We start from the raw sequence: 21,138 nt of genomic DNA on the forward strand, positions 1-21,138 counted from the left end.
GAATTTTCCACCCGCGCTCAGCATTAATCGTCAGCACAGTGGGTGCAATAAAATCATAATTGCTTCTTCCAAACTTCTCATCTGAGCTGTACAGGTTGAAGTTGGTGGTTTGGTGGAGAGATGCCTACCGTCATGCCTACTCCCCTCTTCAACGAGAGCCCCTGGATTGTATGGCCAGAGACGGCTCTGAGTCCAGACAGAGAGCTAGACCTCACCGGGGCTAGACACTGAGCTCCCCTGATCTCAATTATACTCGCAAGTCAGTATATCAGAAGACACTCTAGAATGGTAATTATGGGTCCTGGTGTTTGGAACTGGGTTTAGATTCTAGCTCTGCTTTTCAATTTTGGACAAATTATCTTACTACTTCTGTGAACAATTGTTTTCTCATCTGTAAATGAAAGTTGGCAGTCCTTAACTCACAGTGTCCTTAAGGCAATTAACAATGTTTATAAAGCACAAAATACCTGTGTGATAAAGTCGGACATTATTACAACTCTCTCCTAAAGATCACTGCCTAAGTCTTTGCTGTCCGGTATGGCAGTCACTGGTCACGTGTGGCTATAGAGCTCTTGAGACACGCCCAGCCCAACTTAGAAAGGCCAGAAATACAAAATATACACCAGTGTTTGAAGACTAATTATGGAAAAGAATGTAAAATACATCAAGAATGGTTCCTATTGATTACATTTGAAGTGATAATATTTTGGCTCTATTGGCTTAAATATATTAACATAAGTTCCACCTCTTTTTTTTTTACTTTTTTATTGTGACTAGAACATTTAAAGCTATACAAGAGTCTCACATTATAGCTTTATTGGACAGCACTGGTCTAAACAGATGAATGCTGACGAAAATGTTATGTGAGTATGTGTTTTGAGTTGCAACTCATGGTTCCTGGTATTAATATTATTGTTCTCATTGACTTATACTTAGCCTACTTTGGAAAAGGTATTTTAGATGGTTTGCTAGAGAAAAATGGAGAAGCGTTAGTGATTGCAATGAGCCACGCAATTTAACTCCAAGCTCCCTGGTAGCTAAGGCCAAAAAAAAAAAAAAAAAAAGCACATATTTGGATCATATGGGTCTTTTTATTTTTTTATTTTTTTAACGCCTTTATTGGAGTATAATTGCTTTACAATGTTGTGTTAGTTTCTGCTGTATAACAAAGTGAATCAGCTATATGTATACATATATCCCCATATCCCCCCCCTCTTGCATCTCTCTCCTACCCTCCCTATCCCACCCCTCTAGGTGGTCACAAAACACTGAGCTGATCTCCCCATGTGATGCAGCTGCTTCCCACTAGCTATCTATTTTACATTTGGTAGTGTATATATGTCAATGCTACTCCTTCACTTTGTCCCAGTTTACCCTTCCCCCTCCCCGTGTCCTCAAGTCCATTCTCTACGTCTGTGTCTTTATTCCTGTCCTGCCCCTAGGTTCATCAGAACCATTTTTATTTTTTATTTTTAGATTCCATATACATGTGTTAGCATACAGTATTTGTTTTTCTCTTTCTGACTTACTTCACTCTGTATGACAGACTCTAGGTCCATCCACCTCACTACAAATAGCTCAATTTCGTTTCTTTTTATGGCTGAGTAATATTCCATTGTATATATGTGCCACATCTTCTTTATCCATTCATCTGTCGATCGACACTTAGGTTGCTCCCATGTCCTGGCTATTGTAAATAGAGCTGCAATGAACATTGTGGTACATGACTCTTTTTGAATTATGGTTTTCTCAGGGTATATGCCCAGTAGTGTGATTGCTGGGTCGTGTGGTAGTTCTATTTTTAGTTTTTTAAGGAACCTTCATACTGTTCTCCATAGTGGCTGTATGGGTCTTTTTAAAAGGTCGAGGACTCACTTAAGTTCATTGGAAAAGAAAGGCTTTCTCCCAGCAGGGAATTCTCCAAGGACCATTTCCCGGTGTAGTCCTGAAATTGCAGATACACCTGCACCTCTCCTCCTCCCTAAACAAGGCTTTTGTGGACTCAGAATGAGTCATACCAACGCAGTGATGATAATTACACCTCCCTTCATTTATGTAACTGATCTGATTTGATCCTCACAGCAGCCCTGCAGGATGGGCCGTGCAGGGACTATTGTTCCTTTTTTTATGGATCAGGAACCAGAGGATCAGGTAGGACTTCAGGGACTTGTTCAAGTTTTCGTAGCCAGTAAGTGGTGAGGCCAAAGCTCAAGCCCTCATTGCCCCAAATGGAAACTCCCTCTGCTTTTAACAATCGTGTACACTCCAGCATGAAAGAACGCTCAGAGGAGTGACTGATGGGAGGGAGAGAGCAGGGAGCGTCAGGGCCCCTGCCAAGAAAGGGGACACACATGTAGCTGGGAGGCTGATCGCTCCAAAGACAAACTTTGCTTTAGCCAGAGAGAAGAAATCGCTGTTTATACACATGCGTTCCATTATTTTACTAACTGCGGCACACCCAGCTCAAGACAGCCTATGCCTGGGCCTCAAGGGATGACTGATACTAGAGCATATTAGCTTGCTTACCTCTGAGATCAGCTCTCCTGCAACGTTAACGCACACACCCATCATCTAGGACCTTGTCGCAGTGCAGATTTCATTCAGAGGCCTGGGGAGGGGGCTGAGCATTTCTCCCAAGCTCCCAGGTGATGCCCCGTCTGTTGGTCTGAAGGTTGAGTAGCAAACTCTGTTTGTCTTCTGCTTTTCCCCCAAATCGCCTCACCATAGTGTTTTATACAAGGAGTAAGGACTGATTCTCAACCTTGGCTATAAGTGAAAACCTCCTTGGGGGCTTTTAAGCAAAACCCATGCCCAAGACCCACTCTAGATCAATTAAATCAAACAGTTCCTGCGAGTGGGGCTCTGAGTTTGGTGATCTTCACCTTGCCCCGCGTGTCCTAACATTAGAAGACTACATTTGTGAACAATGGGATCTTGTAGCTTAGATATTTTTTTCCCACCTAGGAATTGCCCGAGTACCCCAAATCCGAGCACTGGCTCAGAGGGTTTTTACCCTTTTGCCACCTAAAACAAGGTGTATTACACCACCTGGTCCTTCATTCTTGCATTCATCCATTGAGGGCCAACAGCCAGCAAAGCAGGGGTCTCACTATGGATGCAGAGTGGACACAGCAGGCAAGGTCCTTGCCTTCTCAGGGCTTATATTCGAGTGGGTTAAATTGCTGATGTAGGTGTGACCAAGAAGAGTGACAGAGCCATTTCAGATAGTGATAAGTGCCATGAAAGAAAGAAAATAGGGCGGGGTAGAGAGACACTGATAGAGCTTGATGGTGAGGATTTCTTTGGGGTGAACTCAATTCACCAAAATGTTGAATGTAAAAAGTGTATGAAGGGCTTCCCTGGTGGCGCAGTGGTTGAGAATCTGCCTGCTAATGCAGGGGACACAGGTTCGAGCCCTGGTCTGGGAAGATCCCACATGCCACGGAGCAGCTGGGCCCGTGAGCCACAATTGCTGAGCCTGCGCGTCTGGAGCCTGTGCCCCGCAACGGGAGGGGCCGCGATGGAGAAAGGCCCGCGCACCGCGATGAAGAGCGGTCCCCGCACCGCGATGAAGAGTGGCCCCCGCTTGCCGCAACTGGAGAAAGCCCTCGCACGAACCGAAGACCCAATACAGACAAAAATAAATAAAATTAATTAATTTAAAAAAAAAAAAAAAAAAAAGTGTATGAAGATAAGGCTCTTTGGCAAGGGGGTGGCACTCTGGAGAGGCTTTTCTTTTCCCTGTCCTATTAGATGCTTTCCTTGATTCTAAGACTGAAATGCTACCATCAGCAGCAGTTGACGTCCATGGTGTGGCCAAGGAAGATACTGAGGGGAGCTGGGAGAACAGGGACCGGACCCAGGAAAAGCAGGGGAAGGGGATTCTAGTGGGAGGGGAACCTGAGCTCACAGGCTGTGCTGGCTACCAGGAGACCAACGTTGGGACATCAGCTGTTTTCAACCCAGGGCAGCTTTTAGAAACACTGGCAGGGGATTGTAAAATTCTGGATCCCTTGGTCCCACCTCCAACCTGCTTAATCAGAATCTGCAGGGTGGGGTATGAACGTCTGCATGTAGATGTTAAAAGCAACTGGGGTGACTCTGATGAGAAGCCCCAATCTAGACTTTGAAGAGCACTGACATTAGCCAAAAATAGAAGGTATGCTGTCAAGCCTTCTCACGGCTAAACAAATAGCTCACATATCTTCTTTAAAGTACAGGCACAGTCCTCAAAGCAGCCTGCAGAATTCCCAGATCACTCCCTTTCTTTTCCTTTTGAATAAACAGCTGGCGAATATGACATCAATTTACTGTAATGACTGCTTTTAATTTTCATTTTAAATCTATACCATGACTATATATTGGGATCCTGGCTGTGCGAACTGCTCTGGCCACACGTCTGGTTTTCATTTAGTCTCTGAGTTCCTTTTGGGTAGTCGTGTTCAGAGGCCTGGTTTAATGCATAACCCTAATTGCAATGTGGAATTAAGTTGGTGCTGACTGTAGCATTTTTAGTCTTAGAATCAAGGAAAGTATCTAATAGGAGGGGGAAAGAAAAGCCTCTCCAGAGTTCCACCCCTTACCAGGGGCTTATCTTTATAAATTTTTTTACATTCAACTTTTTTTTTTAATCGAGTACGTAATATGGCTATAAAACAGCAGTTTAGATAATGTGGTCAGCCTACTGGTTTATATATGTCTCTTCTCAGTTTCAGAATGTCCCCTTCTCCTCTTCCTAGTTTGACACTGGCCTCATTTCTCATTGAAAATGCTGGCAGCTTGGAAGTGAGGATAAAAATGCAGGCTGAGTTCCTTCTTCCAAGTTCTGTTCGGCACTGAGTCCCTCCTGGAACCCTCAAAGCTTTTGAGGGAAGCTACGTTGCCAGCTGATAGTTATTTCCAACAATTTTTGGCCAGAGATCTCCTACGTAAAGGATTAAATGTAATATTTTCACATCCAATGTATAAGAAAAAAAAATACTTTCTCTGTGATGGCAAGTACCTCTTGATAAACTAGGCTGGGGCCACGGTGGTGAAAATTTACCCACGTTTCTAGTTCATGGGAAAACATAGATAAAAGGAGAAGCTGAATGGAGTTTGAGCAGCGGATGGAAAAGAAGCTGAGCTGGTCAGGCTATTGGGGTGGGATGGGAGGGATAAATCAGAAGCAATAACAGTGCCCAGACCTGTGCTTGATGCATAATCCTTCACTATACCAATGTTTGCTGAATGAAAGTTAGTCATTAACGTAGACAGGTTGATTCCCCTCCAAAATAGTTCCCTTGCATTGGTTTCTCTCTTCTGTTTGTTTCTTCGTGCACTCATTCAATATGCTAATTGTTGAGTAATTGCTGTAGTAGGTGTTGGGGGCCATGGGAAACCCTGGAGATGGTGCATGAGCAAGAGAGCCATGTCCCCACCCTCCTGGACCTTCTAGTGTAGCGATAAATAGGGAAGAAAATGTGCAATGAGAAATGTCCCGGCATATATACACTACTATGTATAAAATAGATAACTAATGTGACCGTACTGTAGAGCACAGGGAACTCTACTCAGTGGTCTGTGGTGACCTAAATGGGAAGGAAAGCTAAAAAAGAGGGGATATATGTATACGTATGGCTGATTCACTTTGCTGTACAGCAGAAACTAACATTGTAAAACGACTGTACTCCAATAAAAATTAATTAGAAAAAAAAAGAAAGAAGTGTTCTAGGTGGTTTTGTAGGGGGCAGGTAGCAATGCTCTTGAGCACCAGCAAGTGCCTGACCCAGGTTGAAGGGGCTCAGTCCTTCCCCAAACCATCAGAAAATGGCCTGTTCTTAGAGCGTTGTCCTGGGATCACACCCGAGGCCCAACTCGGAGGCTGATGTGAAATGATCCCATGGGAAAATTTGTATTGACTGAAATGATACTGTTGAAGAAGATTTTGAGTCTATCATAGTTTCTTTTTGGGTAGACCCACAGCAGAGATGTCTCTCTGGTCTCCATACCAGGAAATGCTATACTTTTCCTAGCTTGGTGTATCTTCTGAGCAGTGCAAACTTTGTCACTGAAGATATGGGTTTCCCTTGAGAGCTAGATAACGCTAGTCACACTTGCATCTCCCTTTTGGAAATCATGCAGGATCATAGAGTGAACTGTTTAGAAGTTAATATCACCCAGATCTTAGTATTTCTCTACCCTTATTTTCTCATTTTACCCTATTCCTTTATTTATTTTATTTTGTGTTTTATCCATTTTTTAGAAACCATCTCCTATCCACCAAGAGGGAAAACAAGGGAGGGAGGGCAGAAGTTTGGTTTCTGTTGAGAAGAACTGCCAGGCTGGTCTAGGAACACATTTGGTGTCAGTGAAATCATTTGAGAAAATAAGCAACTTCCAATGGGACCATGTAATCAGAGTAGAGAGAAAGGAGAAATGGGGGGATGGGGTGGAGCTTAAAAGTCAGGTTTGAACTGTAGCGGTGATTCAAAATAGTTCAGTTAAAAAAACAAAAAGGGAAAGAAGAGCAAATCCTTCCAGTTTCTCCAAATGCTGAACATCTGACACCCAGCCAATGTCATTATTAGCTAAAGAGGTTTGTCCCCTGTTCAGTCTGATCAAAAATAAATTAGGAGGATGCTTGTAAACAGGGCTGAGGGGAGGGACACACACACACACACACACACTCTCACACCCCACAAGTAAGGATAATAATTACAGGCTTTTAATAAATGCTAATTTAGTGATAACAACTTTACAGAGAGTTGTTTATGCCAAGGTCTGACATTAGCTGATTTGGGATTTTAGCCATCGACTTAAAAGCCAACTGGTGCGTTCACTTGATATCTCCTGCTTCCCCTCTCCACTCCTTCCTCCTCCCCCACTTCTGACCTGCTGCTTGCCTGCTTCGCATTGGCTTGACCCAGGCATAGCTCAGGGTAATCCCCGTGGTGGGTCCTGACATACATCGCTGCGCCTTGATGCCCAATCTCTCTCACTATTCACCAGACCGAGTTTCTTCACTTGTCTATGAAGGGAACGTTGAATACCTAGCATGGAAATTCTGGTTGTTAGGGTCCAGATTTTCCTTCCTCCTTTGCTTTCCCTCTGGTAGATCTTGGCTCCAGATATTTCCAGATCACAAAAGAGAGAGAAAGGTTTTTTTCAACTCTGCAAAGGATGCTTTGGGAGTAGTGGGGAAGAGAGAACAAAAATTCTAGCCAGTGATTCTAGCAGAAACTTGGGCATGTGGAACAAAGCTGCATACTAGGTTGCCCGTTGCTCCAACTAAGCCAGAACGGTCCTTGTAGAGCTGTGTAGACACAGCGACCTATTATTGAAAGCATGTGTTTTAGTTCAGTGGCTCTGTGTCCGAACTGGGTCCCCTATTTGCTAATTATGTGAATAATAAGCCCACTTCCACCTCCTGAGTTCAGTTTCCTCATTTGTAAAAGAGCAGGAATGTTAACTGCTTTGTAATATTATTCTGAAGGTCCAAAGTGATGGTGAATAGAATTCAAGTTCTATGGCAGTGCCTGCTATGTGGTAGATCCCCAGTTAATCACAGCTAACATTTCTCTTGGATCATTATGTGCCAGGCACTGTGCTCAACAATTCGTGTGTAGTTTTTATTATTAATTTTATTATAATCTTCCCTTGAGCAAGCTCCAAGAGAAGTATTCTGAGGCCGTAGTAGATACTTAATAAATTCCTGTTAAAGAAGGGCCAGTTCCATTTAATCCTCTAAAGAACCTCAGTTAAGTTTGTACCATAAGTATCCCCCATTTGTCAGATGGGGAAACTGAGGCACAGGCAGATTAAATAGTTTGTGCAAGGCTGTGCTCGGCTAACAAATGCCAGAGTAAGCATTTAAATGCAGGCACTCCTATTTGCAGCAACATGGATGGACCTAGAGATTGTTGTATTAACTCAGTCAGACAGAGAAAGACAAATACCATATGATATCACTTATATGTGGAATCCAAAAAAAGGAGACAAATGAACCTATTTACAAAACAGAAGTAGACTCACAGACATAGAAAACGAACTTACGGTTACTAAAGGGGAAAGGAGGAGAAGGATGAATTAGCAGTTTGGGATTAAAATACATGCATTACTATATATAAAATACACGGCAAGTTCCTACTGTATAGCACAGGGAACTATACTCATTATCCTGTAATAACCTATAATGGGAAACACTGTAAAAAAGAATATATATACATATATACATATATATATATGTGTGTGTGTGTCTGTATGTATATATATATATATATATATATATATATATATATATATATATATAAAACTGAATCATTGTACACCTGAAACTAACACAACACTGTAAATCAACTAAAGTCCACTAAAAATTAAAATAAACACATGCAGGCACTCCTAGAGCCTCTGGCCTTGCCCACCGCACTCGACCAGCTCTGTAAATATTTTGAAGGTGGAGTAAGCAATTCCCATGGCCTTCTCCAATCCTCCTCCCGGCTGTGCCCAATGCTAGTGTACACACCAACCCTGGGGGATGTCCTGCGCCAGGCCTAGCTGGCAATAAGGCAGCACCTGGATTTAGAGCCCGTGGGTGTGTGCCGGGGACATAAAACAGCACATGCTACAGGAAGTCCCAGGAAGGACTCCTTTGACACCAAGGAAGCTGTGAGCCTCTTGGTGGGCCCCAGCTTGCCGCACGCATGTCGCCTGTGAGCGGGTGATCTGGCCTCCATCCACAGCGTGTTCACGGAGGCTCCATGCCAAGGCTCAAGAAGGAAGGGGAAGCTCTCCCTGAGTCTGTGATCTCTCAGCCTGAATGGCTGGGTGGGAGGACGGGTGAGGGACGCTGGCGGGAGGCAGCGGGCGAAGCAGAGGCAGGAAGAACTTAGAGCGGGCTGGGGTTTCTACTTCCCCCACTGCTGTTCTCTCCTTACCCTCGAGTCCTCAGCAGCCTGCTCTGTTTTCCCCCTTCTTCCTCTCTTTCTTCCTTTCTCTCTCCATCTTTACTTCTTCCTTTCTTGCTCGTTTCTTTGTAACTTTCTAGCTCGATCTTTGTCTCTTTCTCATCTTCATTTTCTTTCTCTCTTTAAAAATTATTTTCCTCTCTTTCTGTTTCTGCATCTCTCTTTCATTTCATCTGCATCTCTCTCTGTCCAGGTCTCCTTCCCCTCCACCCCTCTGTCTCCTTTCGATGTCTCTCTTTCTCTCTCCATCTCTCTGTCTCAGCTCATTTATCTCTGTGTGTCTCCTTCTCCCCAACCCTCCTTCGCTCTTTTTTCCTTGAAAATTTGAGATCTTTTCTCAGAGCTCTTGCAGTCCAGGGGGAGAGTTAGAGAAATCAACATTAACTGCCGGAGACTGAGACTCCCCCTAACCACCACCCCCCTCCTGCCATGATGGTACAGAGTCCAGAAAGAAGCAGCTATTTGGTGACCTGTCCTACAACTGATTTATACCAGGGGAGAAATACTCTAAGGTTTTGGTTATAGAGAGATACCTCTGGCAGCTTTGATGGATAGATTGAGTGGAAGTGAGACTGAAGGCTGGGAGAGGAGTGGATGGGAGCAAACTGCGGGCATCTGGGGGGATCTTTTCTTGACTGAATGAAGCCAGTGCTGGTATTTAAGGTCTAGGAAGGCATTGTTTGGATGTCACTCATGGAGAACTAAAAACATTTAAGACAGTGGTGGTCTGCCTTAGGGTTTAGAGCCAAGTTATACCTCAATTTTTCCATCACTTGTTTGCTGAACACAGGACACAGTGACAAGCGTCACCGTAGTCACCTCCCTCGAGCTCACAGTCTGGTCTGGCGCACTGAGGGAATTTCTCCAGCTGGGAACAAGCAACACTCAGAGGCACAACCTAAACACGGAGAAGAGCTGAATGACGGCTTGAATTTGGGCTGCAGAAAAGAGACTTTGGCTCAGCTCTGCATTATTCTACTGCTTGGGGGTGAATGATGTCCCTCCAAGGGTTAGAATAATGATAATAATAATAATAACCCCATATCAGAGAGCCCCGTGCAGGGGAAGAACCATCTTATACTTCTATAGATTCCAGTCACATTAAATGTCCCTCACGAGGCAAAAAAGAGAAGTTACCATGGTTAAATTATGTCAAAATGATCTGCAAAAAAGGCAGGAAAAATAACTATTTCTCGTGGACCTGCTATGAGTCAAGTACCGAGCCAGGCACTTTATTTACAATATCTAATTTAACACTATGTAGCTGGCACTTCTGTACCGCCTGTCACGCAGCAGACACTTACCCAAGACTGTTAAGTAGCTACTGTTCGTTTTCATCCCCATTCTACAGATGAGGAACCTTAAGGAGTGTCATGAGAGAGGCACAGAAAGGAATTGGGGACCTTTGGTGTGGGCTGTCTGTAGTGACTTCCAAAGAGTTCAGTGTGGACAGAGGGGTAACAGAGAACCAGTTGGCCCAGGCCGATATCAACAGTGATGTCACGTTGATAGCTTATACTTTTGATGTCACATGATGAAAATGGCACTTTTCCCTGTGGTCGTCTTCCCCCAAACCCATAATCCCAGTAAAATCATGAAAAAAAAAAAGTCAGAGAAGTCCCAACTGAGGGACATTCTATGAAGCGCCTGACCAGAAGTCCTCAAAACTGTCAAGGTCATTAAAAAAAGAAAAGTGTAAGAAACTGCCACAGTCAAGAGAAGCCTAAGGAGACATGATGATTAAATATAATGTGGTGTCCTGATAGGATCCTGGAACAGAAAAGGGACATTAGGTAAAAACTAAGGAAATCTGGGTAAAACATGTACTTTATTTAATAATAATCTGTCAGTGTTGGATTATTAATTCTAACAAATGCATATTTATAGTTTGTATCTATGTCTATTGCTGGTTTTGTTATTATTTTATAGTTTACTATTTATCCTCTGTATTCACTTTTAATCTACATGTCAATGGTGGGGGGAGAAACTTTTATTCATCATGCTTCTAGCTACAATATTTAGTTTGGGCTACATAAAAAAAATGCGATTATTATTATTTTTTGGCCATTTAAAAATTCTTTTTCTTTCTTTCTTTCTTTCTTTCTTTCTTTCTTTCTTTCTTTCTCTCTTTCTCTCTTTCTCTCTTTCTCTCTTTCTCTCTTTCTCTCTTTCTTTCTTTCTTCTTTCCTTCCTTCTGGCCATGCCATGCAGCAAGCGGGCTCTTAGTTCCCCAACCAGGGATCGAACGGGTGCCCCCTGTAGTGGAAACGCAGAGTCCTAACCACTGGACCGCCAGGGAAGTCCCCCCAAAATGTGTATTATTTTGTTGAACTGAAGTGTTTGCTGAACAGAGACCTCTTGCATCTGTAAAGTGCTACATTGCCATAAAAAATAGTTTTATCTATTAAAATTCTGAACTTGCAAGAGAGTCTCATTTGCTAATGATAAAACAGTTCTCTTTACAGATGCCTAGTGATTCTCCTAGATTTGCCCAAACAGCTTATCAACTGTCTCCTGCTTCCTCTTATTTTCTCTGGGTTCAAATGCATTGGGAGCCCAGATTTCTCACTCTGTTATTGCTGACAAATAAAACATCTGGCCAAGGCTATTCCACAACCCGCTGGCATTGACTGATTGGAAGAGGGCGAGAGATGAGACCCTCCTGCCCTGACACAGATGTGTCGGTGCCGTTGTTCCGCAGCCATGGTCCCATCAGGCAGGGGTGATTCCTTGAGACTGAAGCCCTCCGCTTAGTTTCCTGTTTACGGCACCGCAGCCAAACTCTGATGGCTGGTACCAGGGTCCTCTCTTAGCAACCAGACTGGATCAAGCTTTTTGCTACTTAAGATGATGGTAGTAGACACAGCTGAGGAGAGGATCCAGAGTTGGTACCAAAACAAATACCCATTGTCTATCCAGGGGTTCACCAAGAGGTGACGCAGGAAGTCAAGAGCCAAGGATTCCAGTAACAGGTCAGGAAATGGAGTACATGTTGATTCAAGACCAAGTCTACAAACAAAAAAAAAAATAATATTTTCCCTTAGGTTCTTATTAGTTGCTGAATCTTATTGTGAGAAAGTTCATGGAGGGAAAAGGCAGAGGACCAGGGTGACGCCACCCATGGAATAGGCGCCTCTGATTGCCTGGTGACGTGGGAAGGGCAGCATTTCCACCATTGTTCGCCTTCCCCTCTAAGCTGCCTGGTAGTTTCTTTTCTATGGTTCTTTCAGCACTAACCTGTCTGTTCCTTGAAAACATTAGCCATCCTTAAGGGTTCTTTAGAAAGGGAATTAAATAGCATTTAGTACTTTGTCCATTACCCTGTTCTAATGAAATGTGTTCTTTGAAAGAATTATTTAAGTCTATGTAAATTGGTCAATGCGAGAAGATGTGGTGCTGGGGTGAGGGCCAGCAGAGTTGAGCTGGGTGATAAAAATAGAGAGTTTTCTCTCCCTTGGGACTGATTTTGAAAAGGTTTTTAACCATTGCAACTGAATCCTTTTCAGAACTCTCTTTTTTTTTTTTTTTTTTTTTTTTACCCGAGTTACTATGAGACCATGAATCATCTCTTTAGCACAATGACAGCAAGTGTAGCATTTAGGAGCGGACCCTGATTTTTCACTGTTTGTTCTTTGCTCTCAACAAGATAAGCTGTTGTTATTTCTTTCTTCTTGAACAAGCACACCATGATTGCTGAAGTGGGAAGAATAATTGGACCAAATAGTCATGCGATTAATGCAAACAGAGAGAATTCATCTGTTTCGAGTATAGTAAATGCACTTCTGAAGATGTGGAGAGCTTGCTTTCTCTGTTTATTCTTGGGCTGGGTAACAAATGTTGCTGAGTTCACTGCCACAGATTCCTGTGTTCCTTCCATGGGGCGGAGACCTTAAATGAACTGAGTTCAGGGGGAAATCAGTCCTATCTGGGAAGTGGCTGGGCTTGGAGTTGGGGGCTGGGGGGTGAACAGGAAACGCAGAGAAGACTGCTGGCCCCCAGCACGACACCCTCCTCCCCACCCACTTTGTGGGCGCAGGGGGTTATAAGGTGAGCTCTGCTTTCTTGATGATACATTTTAATTACAAGATGATGTGACCAACTGAAACAGAAGGGGAATCAGCACTGATTAGAGCCTTCATAGAGCCCTAGCTCTGAGCTCAGCATTTCTGTTGCTTAGATGCCTCAGGCATGAGGCGGGTTCCATTATCCCCATTGGACAGATAAGGAGACTGAGATCCAAACTCACAAAAATGGTTTGATGAAGCTCTGGGGTTTGAATTCGGGTCTTCTGGCTAGTGTTGTGGTGAAGGCAAAAGGCCAGACTGTCTGCTTTTGAATCCCGATTCTGCCACATAGTAACTGGGTGACCTTGAACAAGGGGCTTCACCACTCAGGACTTCAGTTTCCCCATCAGTAGAAAAACTGGGAATGATCATCGTACTTACAAGGCTGTTTCAGGATTAAATGAGTTATTACATGAAAAGAGCATAGAATTGTGCCCGGCAGGCGGAATGTCCCTAATTCACACTAGCCACTCTGATGACTTAATGCCCAGGTGCTTCTACTATAGAGGGTGACTTTCACAGCCTACCTGTGGTTCACTACAATGGTACCTGAACTCATCTGTCTTCATGCAGTCACCCTGGCACAACCTAGCCAGGTGAATAGCCTAAAATCCCATTTTCCAGGTCACTTGATAACTTCGGCAGCTGCCCCTTGCCTGTAGGGACAAAGCTTGAATGTTCATCCGTTGACTGGCTGTGTCCCATCTTCCCCATTAACTTCCCACTGCACCCCTCACCGCCTTTGGAAGTGCTCCCTGCACACATCTGTCAGCTCCCATCTCTGGTTCTCAGGTCACTCCCCCTTCTATCATCAGTCTGTCTACATCCTGGGCATCTCTCAAGTCCCCCACCCAATTCCATCTTCTCCCAGAAATGCCCCCTGCAACATGATCTCACAGAGATCTCAGCCCCCTCCCCAGCCCCCAGAGCCCATCCTATGGGTGGCCCTCAGTCAGTGCTTTTTATTCACTCACCAGTGCCACCCCGCAAATCCCTGTTTCTCTTAATGGCAGATGTGAGGGAGGGGACCAAGGTTATCACACTGCATGGCCGTTGTCTGTTAACTTCTCTTTTCCGATGATATGCAGAGGGTACTGTGGTTCTGGAAGCCTAGGAGACTTGGAAGGTCGCTGCAGGAGGAGAAGTCAGAGTCTTGAAGGATCAGGTGAAGTTTGGCACCTAGGAAAGTAGACGAAGGAATCTTAGGCAGAGGGAAGACTTGTACAAAGTTAAGAAGGCAGGGAATCTATGCAGATGCAAAAGTCTGAGTTTCAACATGATGGAGAGGCTGCACCGTGAGGCTGAAAGTTCTCAGTGACCAGGGGCAACAAACGTGATTCTCCTCCTTCTCTTACTCCCTTTGCCCTTCACCTCTCCTCTAGAATCTGCTTCAGCTCTGAGGAGCTTGGTTCTTCTTTCAGTCTGATAGATGGTTCCACCCTTTTGCTTAATTGTGTCCTTCCAGTATTCACTAAACAGAATGAAGATTAAATCCAATTAAATAAATAAAGCACATTGCATCCACTTTGGCCAGGAGCGCCTCATCCATTTGTGTTTGTTTGGAGTGAGGAAGTCACTGGATGCTAATTACTGTAAATAGTGCTCTGTCCTGGGCTGGAGAACGTGGGGGACATCTGTCCTCCTGGGCTTTTTCTCTCGGTTAGAGCACCTCAGTGTCTCTCAGAGGCTCTGACCTCTCCCCTGCCCTCAGCGCACATCTTTAGTTCCAGGAATGGCTCTGGCCTGTGGTTCCGGCCAATTAGCTCATGACGTTCTCCAGTCACTGTGACTGGTTTGGTGATGAGGACAGGATCCACATTACAGCCAGACAGCAGGGCCCTTGCTGGGTCTCCCGCAAAAGAGATGTTAATCTGGAGAGGAGCAAACCTGGCCCTGCTGCCCCACCTTCCCCTCTGTGTGACTGACACAAAGGAAGGAAAGTAAGGAAACTGATGCAAAAGTACTGAATCTGGGAGCCACCGTGTGGTCCCCTTGGTTAAGCCAGGCCTGAAGCTAGACATATTCCAGGAATTTTCATTTAAATGAGCCCAAATATTCCATTTTTGTTTAAACAAGCTTGGGTTGGGCTTTCTATCTTCTTGTAAACCAAAAATATCTCACTAATTTATGGATATAAGAATTTCACTGAAAGCGGCTACCATATTATACATACATTGAGCCTTATAATGCATTGGACTTCTCTTTGGCTCAGCAATTAGGAAAAACGGGCTTCCAAAATTAGTGGGTGGAGTTGGTAACTTTCTTAGCATCCTTTGCTTCACCCCACCCACAAATCCTATCCATCCCTGCCTATAACTGGTGAGAGAACTGACTGCCCCAAACAGTGAGAGAACTGACTCAAATGGCATTTTATATCTCAAGCAGCAGACATTTATTATGGGCATAAAATGATTTCCTGGAGACTCCAGCCAGGCATGAGGTCTTTGTGTTCTGAATTTACCAATCAGTGGCAATTTGCTAAAATAATCATCTTCACATTTGCTGTTAATAATCTTGCTTCAGGCTGTTACAACCAAATTGTTGGTCACTTCCAGTAATGGCCAATTTTTCAGGGATTATTGCTAAAATGATTAGGTGCATTGTGATTTCCCAGGGCACATGCTTTGGAGTTGATCCATTAACAAATAAAAGGCTTCAGGGCTGATTTGGAAAGTGGGGAATGCTTATCTGAAAAGGTAAATAGATGTCATCATGTCTATTTTTTTTCCTTAGCCAAGTCCTAGCTTTACTTTTTTTCCTGCCCGTTATTGGTTCATTATTTAGTCACTAGACAGTGTGCTTCTTTGCTTGCTCTAAGCCCTTCATTGGAGCTGATGGGACTGGGAAACCTTTTACAGCAAACCAGATGAATCAATTAATCTCCTTTTAGGAAACATCCGTTCTCGGATGAGCCAGGCCCCAGCCTAGAAATACCTCATTGAATTTTCTCTGCGAAGTCCTGGTGCCCACTTTGCATATGAGGAGCTGAACCCCAGAGAGGTCATTCACCTATTGTATGCCATACGGCTAGTAAACTCATGGCCTGCTTTTGAATCCAGTGTTCTTCCCACTGCACCAGGAGGCCTGCCTTTCTCATTCAGCTCCACTTGCCCAGGTCCCCACTTGTGCCAGGGCCCAGGGTGACAGCTGAGAGCCCAGCCCCAAGTGGAGGCAGGTTAGGACACCAGTAGGCGAGCACGGGAAACCACAGCAACAGCAGGCCCGGTTTGCGTGTGGCTGCTTGGTTCACACCCAACACCAGCATGTCTGTTGCAAACCCTGGGCTTTCAGCCCCAGCTCCTGCAGCTGGAGACACAAGGTAAAAGAGGGGAGAAAGAAAAGAGACTTTAGGGAGGGCATTCTAGGCAGAACTTGACCTGAGAAGTACTCTTATCTTCCAAAACAAAGAGAGGAAAGTACCTTCTCATTGCAGTTGTAGTAGGCATTTTATAGACGCCATCCATAGACCCTCAGCTGAGAGTACAAAGATGTCAGACCTTGATCCTTTCCTTTGGCATTGAATCAATGCATGTAGGAGTAAATTGGGCCATAAATTCTAGAGAATTAGGAAAAAATGAACAAAATTAGAAACAGACATTGTCAGGTCTTTATAGAATAGACAGCATTTGGGGCAAAGCTGGCCATTCTCTGCAGTTTGAATACTACCTATGACACCAGGAAGTGGCTATTCTAAAATGGATCAATGTGAGCATTAGAAAGAGATCCTTACATGACACAGAAACTCAGTATTGAAAGGGAAGAAGATCCCACCTGGATCAGAGCAGACATATCTCTAGACACACCTGGCAAGATGTTTCACCAACAAATTAATGAGAAGCCTTTGGTAACTTATAGAAGAGCTGCACTGTACTTTTCTGGGTATTGTATCCTTGAATGTTTTACTCTTAAAAATAAGTTGTTTATTTTTTACAACAAAGCTACTGCTTATTTGCCTCAAAATGCAAGTGCAGGACCCTTTCTTAACTTGATAGACATCGTTCATCAAAAATCAACATCAAACGTTCACCTTAATAGTAAAGTGGTGAAGGCATTTCAGTTAAACCCTTCAGGGTATCCAAGCTGGACATATTAATACTTATGTTCAGTCTTAGTAAATTGTACAAAGTTCATTCTGTGGGGTAGGCTAATTGATCAACTCTGGCTGCTTGGAGAGGTTACTATTGCTTTCAACTCATTGGTCGGAACACGTGACATCATGCTGACTTAACTGCGAGGGGCCGAAAAGTAATCTTCAGTGCCTAGGAACAAGAGAACTGGATCCAGGTAAATTCAAAAGTATCACTTCCGGGACAAGGCAGGTGAAAGCCCATGTACCTGTCCTTGCTCTCTTCCCCTGCTAAGATGACCCTGAAAGCCATGCACTTCAGATGGCTCAGCCACATGATGGTGGAGTTTCTGTTAACCTGGATCCCTGAGTGACACTGTGGAGCAGAGGTGCCCATTGACCCAGGCTGCAGATCTTTGTGAAGTTAAGTCACTGAAATTCTGGGGTTAATTTGTTTTCTATAGTGCAACCTGGTCTCTTCTGACAAAAACAGATGAACTTAGAGACCCAAATTCAAAGAATCTCTGCAGGTCTTTCAAAGGACACATATCTGAAACAGATGAACTTAACTGGTGTAATCAGTCCCTGACTCAGTGGCCACATTTGACAGACCAAGACAGGGGATCCTAGCAGAGGTGATTCCTTTTTGAAGGAGTAGTTTTTTGTAACTGCAGTAGGATTTAAAGCACGAGAAGAAGTGTGTGCCACAGTATTTGCTTCTGCTCTTGGAGGAGAAAGAAAATTGTTCATAAGAACAGAAGGAGAATGGCCTAAGAACTGAGGAAGCAGACATGGAGAAAAGGGAGTCAACCGTGTCTGCACCTTGGTGCTATGCTGGATGTTGAAGCTCTGGGTTATCCCCTTGTCTTTTGCTTTGAATCCCTAAGTTAGAATCTCTCAAAGTGGATTGACATGATGAATCATTCTTTCCCAAACCAGAAACAAACTTTGTAAGCAGGTGATGACTAGGGAATATTTTCAAGGAGGGTTTCTTCAAGTGGGATTTTGCAACTGCCTGATGTAGAATTATTTAGTGAATCAGAAACTCAAAGGCTGAGGCTGAGAAAGGTTCCTATGGACAAACTCTGCAGTAATACGCTATCCACTAATGTTTGAAAATAACTGGTCTAAATCCTCCCCTCTGGCTAGTATGTCATGCTTTGACTAGTAGTTCTACCCTGAGTCTCTTGACTAGATTATTGGAAAGCACTTTCCTCCTCTCCTTTTCTCCTCAGCCACGATAACTATCAAGGGAAGCTAAGAAAAATGATGATCACCACGAGAAAAGATGTCATAGTGAACTGGTCACAAGCAAATGTGACCAGTCTCACAGGTGCCGGTTCAGGACAACCCTCTGCTTTCCCTGTTTATGCAGTCAGAGAAACCACATACCTTTCCCAGAACAGGTGCTAACAGAGGTCTGGGTGGCTGAGCACGGATGAGTCACTGACTGCAGGTGGCCAAGTGGCATGGGGTTTACGTGCATTAAGACCCCCTACCTCTTCCTCGTTGTGAACCTGCCTCCAAGTCTCAGGCTGGAATTTGTCATGGGCTCCAGCCACAGGGAAAAGCCCAGGTTTTGGCACCTCTTCGGTCCTTTGTGGAAGGTAGTACTTTCAGTCATCACCTGAGGCGTGCCAGAGACTCGGAGACTTGATCTGAATTGATGTCTGAGGCTGGGATTTGCATCTGAATTAGAACTTTTCTGTACACCAGAGAGCTTGCCAAGTGAATCACTACACATTGTGCCACAACAGACTCGCAAAAATTAAGTAAAAGTAGAGCTACTTCCCGGTAGATGGAAAACCTTCTCGGATTTTGTTCACCTCCTGGCACACTGAAAACTAAACTGACCTAAATGAGGTCACCGCAAGCTACAAAGCCCAGACAAATTTTAAGGATTACCATTAAGTCAGGGAGGTTTTTCATGAGTTCTCCTATGTGTTCTGCAAGCGAACGCAATGGGATGGGCAGGGCAGGGATGATCCTGATTTTACACACGAGGAATCAGGTGTGAAGGGATCAAATCCCCTGCAGGGAGCGGCACATTCCTCTGATCCTCTGATTCCAAGTGTATACAATCATTCTGCATGTGGAAAAACAGAGAGAATCATACTCAGAGCCTGAGTTTGAATCCTGGAACATTTCCTTAACCTCAGCTTCTTCTCTTGTGTAATGACTATAATATCTTCCTCACAGTGTGATCGGGAGGTTAAATGAGATTACTTTTAGAAGTACCTAGTATAGCAGACCTTCATGCTGCTAGACATTCTACAATGCACAGGTCAGCAACAAAGAATTTTCTGGAACCAGCGGTCAACAGTGCTGAGCTTGAGACCCCTTGCTACAAAGTAGTACCAACATCCTTCCCGACATTTTGGGGTCCCCCTAGAAATCCTACCATAATTGGCACCCTCCTTAAGTACATCTACAAGCCAAGTCCGTTTCTTTTCAGTTTTCTGACTCCTCTAGCAAAGGGGTAATCCCATGATGGGAATGAGTTCCTCAAGCATGTGGTAACACTGCCCCAGAGGGGGTGATGTGAGAATTAGGTAAGAAATTGCAGATCTTTAACTAGCAAGACGCCTTCCCACAGTCAGGGCATAATGCATGGGGGCTCTTCTTGCTACATTGTTATTATCACCGATCTGGAGACATCACTGTTACTGTCTCCCCACAATATCTGTCTCTGATCCGTTGTCTCTGTGCAAGGCTGTCTCTGCTTCCCTCTTCTTGTCTTTCTGGTCATTGCCTTGGGAACCTCTGTTAGCCCTTTTGATGCGTTTTACCAACTCCAAACGTGCCTGGGGAAAAAAGTGAATTTAATTTCCTGTAGCTATTTGTTTACCTTGTGAATACCTTTGGCCCAGTCTCAAGCTTGCATCAGAGAGTTTCCGTTTCCAAACCATGAGTCACTTAGCAAAGGAGCAGGCTAAGGGCAAGACACCCCAGGGCTCTTGACAGTGGTGGACCATGTCTAGACTCAGGGACCCTGGACGTGCCACTGCTGACCTGCAGCAGAACTAACAGCTCCCAGCACGGGTACCCAGTTAGAGCCAGAGAGATCGTGTTATCTCCTCTCTGGGGATTAGTGTGGTAAGCAAACTCTTATCTTAAGAGGATGCGTGAAAGCTCACCAGATACATGTTGTAGATACATGAGAACCATCTTTGCAAGTTCACCAGACACACATCCCTGGCACCTCAGACCCACTAAAAAATGTCTTATTGGAGTATAGCATATATTCCGAAAAGTACACACATCCTAAGCGCAAAGCTTAAAGACTCAACCAAAAGAATATCACCATGTGACCCGTGACGCAGGCCAGAAAACAGACAGCTATTAGCTCCCTGGAAGCCCCCTTGTGTTCCTGTCCAGTGACCACCACCCCTCTTCCCCAAAGTAGCCACGCTGCTGATTTCTATCATCGTAGATTAGCGTTCCCTGTTTTTGAAATGTACATAACTTATTATATGGAATGTGCTTTTTCCTATTTAGTTTTTTTTCCTCAATATTTGAAATTCAACCCCGCTGATATCCATAGCAATAATTAATTACTTTTCACCATTATATGTGATACATTTTAAAGTATGTACCATAATGTATTTATCTTGTTCTATTTTTGATAGACATTTGGGTTCTTTTCCAGGTCTAACTATTATGTAATGATCTCATGGGCGCTCTCGTCACTGTCTCTTGGTGCACATACACTTCCTTGGATTTATACGCAGGAACAGCATAGCTCCACCATAGAGGTTTCTGGGGTTTGGCTTGAGGAGATACTGCCAGTTTCCCAAAGTTGTTGTACCATGTTACTCTCCCACAAAAGTGCGGGGGATTTCTAGTTGTTTCACGTCTTTGCAGACATTGGTGATATCCACTACTTTTTTTTTTTTCATTTTAGCTATTCTGGTTGACATCTTCTCATGGTTTTAATTTGCATTTCTCTGATGACTAATGGAATTGAGCATATTTTCATATGCATATTATCAATATGGCTGTCCTCTTTTGTGAAATGCCCGTTCAATCTTTTGCCCACATTTTCATTAGATTGTCAGTTTTT

Source organism: Balaenoptera acutorostrata, chromosome 19 (assembly GCF_949987535.1).
Source record: "Balaenoptera acutorostrata chromosome 19, mBalAcu1.1, whole genome shotgun sequence".
In the NCBI taxonomy this organism is placed as follows: Eukaryota; Metazoa; Chordata; class Mammalia; order Artiodactyla; family Balaenopteridae; genus Balaenoptera; species Balaenoptera acutorostrata.